General features: G+C 33.0%; 1 pseudogene; it reads left to right on the top strand.

Annotated features, from left to right (window-relative positions):
- Nucleotides 1,234–2,582, top strand: LOC107615549 (annotated as a pseudogene).

Here is a 4,208-nt window from a genome sequence, read left to right as displayed (position 1 = left end):
TTGTTCTTAGGCATTCTGGCAAGCCAATATCCTCTAGGTTGGTGTCCTGCTAGATTCTTATGCCTTGAAAACGTAAACAAAATGTTGTTTTGATTCTTGAATGCAAAGAGTTAAATCAATGCTAGAATGAAATATCAGTCGCCAATGTGCTAGCCAAGTATCTCAATATACCTTTTAACACATCTCCAATGAAATGTTAGAAGTTGTTGCATATATTGACATACTTTATTAACAGAAAATGAAATCTCTGGGCGAGTTAAAGTAGCAAATTGGAGGGAACCAACTATAGATTTATATTGGATGGGATTGTCAAAGAAATCGTTGCCATGTTTAGATAGTTTAACACTAGTTATAACTTTAATTTTGGACACTAGTCAAAGAAATCGTTGCCCTAGGGAACCACTTTTTTTTTCATATTTTGGGCATGTACAATTCCCGAACTAGATTGATAGATAATGAGCCAAATATTTTCAATTTGATCCAATCACAAATTAAACAGTTATGTAATTGTGTCTTACCAAAAAGAGAAAAAGTTGCATAATTGTGAAAATAACTTGGCAAGCCAATATCCTCTAGGTATGGAGATAAGTATAAGCTTGCAGGATTTTCAGTGACTTTGCAGGCAATCATTTCCTTTGTGGAGAGCAGGTGTGATTATTATGGTTTTGTTGCGTGGTTGACTAAATAATTACAGTAATACTCAATTATTTGAATATGTATTTGAAATTTTGAATGTGATTATTTTGATGGCATTTGTTTTTTCTGTTTTTTAAGGGTGATTCTGTGAAATAGGTGAGGGCTGAAAAGCATCCGTAGGTTTGATCATTTTTTTTTTGTTTTGGTTCTTGAATATTATGTTCCATTTGATTGTTACTTACATAAAACCTGCCAATTATTCAAATCCTTATAGTTAATGGGTTAAGAAAAACTATTTTTTGATCATTTCCTATTTGTTATACAGGCGGTGCTTTTTATTTTTGCACTCTTACTATGATTTGAGATTAATTAAGGCAATGATGAAAGGAGAGAATCTTAGAAATCTAATCTAGCTAATTTAGTAACTTTAGAGCAATAATGAGCATTTGTAACATAATTATTGAGTATAAGTAGTAGATCTTTCTTTATGTGCATATCATCATCATTATTCTCTTGTACTATTCTTGTCTCATCTAATAAATTTTCTTTTACTATTTGAAAAAGCAATATTCAAGTTTATCGATATAACCTTCAGCAATTCCTTTCGAAGACATGTATATCATGATTAAAGTTTTGTCATTTTTCCAGGCCCTTGCAAAGACATTAACATTAGTGCTGCTAGCTTATCTCAGAGAACAATTTACTCAGTTAGTACCAAACAAAAATGGGACAATTTCTATGCAAAATTTCAAGACGGTGAGCATGTATTATAGCTTTTCCAAGTAACTTTCACCGCCACTAACATTTATATTTGCAGGGTGTTTTAAGGTATGCCACTGATGCCTCAAAGGATTCTCAGGTCTTAGATTATGTGAGCGTGGTAAGTCTATGAAGAATTGTAGCTCCTCATGCTGATTTTTGAATCTGCTTTACCAGGGACTGAATTGTTACTATTCATCTCTCAGGTTAGTTCAATCCAATATCGGAAATTAGATTCGAGGAATTTTGTGCTGCTGCTATAAGTGTGCATCAGCTAGAGGGAATAGAGACTTGGGAACACCATGCAAGGCGTGCCTATGAGCTGTTCGAAAAGGATGGAAATAGGCCAATCATGATCGAAGAGCTAGCATCGGTATTATTTCGCTTGTGCAATATCAATTGTCATCATTTACCAATATCTCTTGATCCTGGTCATGTATGTTAATTATTCCCAAGAGTGATTTATAAAACAATTGGTTTTCAAATTGCTGGTTATAATTGTTCTGCTCTACAAGTCCTTGTGATGATTTTTTCCCTTGCTTTTCCTGTTAACTCCTTTGAATTTTTTCATGAGTTAGATACCTCTGATCATATTCTTCATCAGCAAGTTCTCTACAAGATGCATAATGGTACTAATACCAAACTTTGTAATTTGATTTGTTCCAGGAACTTGGGCTTAGTCCATCAGTACCTGTCCATGTTGTACTCCAAGATTGGATAAGACACTCGGACGGGAAGCTTAGTTTCCTGGGGTTCGTCAGGCTTCTGCACGGAGCTTCTTCTCGTACATTTCACAAAGCTTGACACAAATTAATACATGGTCTTTATTATTTTTTCTTGCCATCATTGGCCATAAATATTTTTAGGGGATTTGAATGCATGACTCATGAGAAAAAAAAACACCATCAGAAAATGATAGTGTTGATCTTGACTACAAAAGAGATGGATCCTTCATGCCTAAAAGTTTGATGCTACTGCTGAAGCTATTATATGCAACATCTTTTTGTTGTTAAGGACCCCCTTATGTCCAAAGTTGTGCAATAAAAAACAAACCCTTTTTCCTCAATGCTATTTCTAACTCTGGTCAGTGGTTGGTGGTGCTGGAAGTTAGATGCTTGTAAGTTGTACAGATGAAAGTAGAGCATTGATTGTACTTAAAAGACTAGAGGAACTACTCTACAAAAAAATGAGTTAATGTTTTTTGGGTTTGTCCCTTGTGTACCCTTGCCACTTTTCAATATTGCCAATTTAGTGAGTTGCTTTATATAGTTCACCCTTTTTTTCTCCCCCTTCTAAATGCTAATTGTATTTCAATTTTAAAACATCATATTTTTCGGGCATTGTTCATGGTCATTTTGTTAGTAGAAAACAACAAATGATGCAACATATTTTGTGTGCATACATCTACAGAACATCCCTTTCATGATATCTTTAAATGAGTCCAGTAATACCGACATTCAGAATTGAAAAAGGATAAAAAAGCTCTTACTATCAATCTTGATATACGATGCAAGTCTTTTGTTTCAATTCAATGCAAAGCAAGATAGCTTATTATTCTATCAGAGATAATGGACATGTTTTTTGTTATTGCCAATTAGCGACCGATTTAGTGACTGAAATGTTAGTTGCTAAAATACAAGTATTCACTTAGCGACCGAATTAGAGACTGAAACATTGGTAGCGAATTAGAGACTGAAATGCTAGTCGCAAACTAGCGACCGATTTAGTGACCGAAAAGTTGATTGCTAAATAGTAATCGATATACTCAGTGACCGATTTAGCGACCGAAAATTTTGGTCACTATTTAGCGACCGATATTTTATGGTGAGGGTTTGGTGTCCTTGTTCAAAAATTGGTCGTTAACGGTTAGCGACCGAAGTTGATTGCTATTTTCTAATTAGTGACCAAGGTTTTAGCGACCACCAAAATCGATTGCTAAATCGGTCGCTATTCCAGTAATTTTTTGTAGTGGATGGTTGATTATTATAATTTTTTGTGTGCACATAAAATACTTGCTTTAATAAAAATATAACAACTGAAGAATGAATACCACTCCTAATAATGTTTTTTTTTCAATCAATATATTGTATATTTTTTATTTTATTTTATTGGTTAGCTTTGAAATAATTAGACTTCCGAAAATGTAAACCAGGCAGAGTAAACACACACCTACTAGTGATTTTGTACATAAAATGACAAATTAAGATATTATGATTCTATAAATATATATGTTTTTTTTAGTGTTTCCTAATTATCAAAAACTAATTGTTATAATTCCATTTAAAATTTTATCATTGTTCAATGAATTGTTGCGTATATAATGCGAAATTCAAAATCTTAATACTTATCTAAATGGACAAATAAACTAACTACTTAACCAATTCAAGTTACTTATAAATATAGTTTTGTTAATTAATATCAAGCAATTGCAAATTAATATATCCATATTAAAACATAAGATAATAACGTCTGCACAATCATACACACGATAGTAACAAAATATTATTAAACCTGGTTAAGTCTTAAAGCTTTGGAAATTAAAATTATCAAAATTATTGAGTTTCTCAAAACTCATTGCAGCACTTCAACTACGGGTTAGTGGGTTACGCCTACGAAACAACCTAAGATGGGGATCAAGAGGAAGTCCAATTCGCTCAAACGCTCCATCATACATTGAGATTGGTATAAACCTGAAGATTGGAACTTGGAAGCCATTACATTCATTTAATTTTGTATTTTAGACGACGAATGAATCACAGCAATATATACGAAGGATCTATAGAAACCAAATAATACCCTCGTTATGTATGTTT

This window comes from Arachis ipaensis, chromosome B09 (assembly GCF_000816755.2).
Source record: "Arachis ipaensis cultivar K30076 chromosome B09, Araip1.1, whole genome shotgun sequence".
In the NCBI taxonomy this organism is placed as follows: Eukaryota; Viridiplantae; Streptophyta; class Magnoliopsida; order Fabales; family Fabaceae; genus Arachis; species Arachis ipaensis.
The sequence above is the reverse complement of the archived record's forward strand: the minus strand, read 5'-3'. Positions and strand labels throughout refer to the sequence as shown.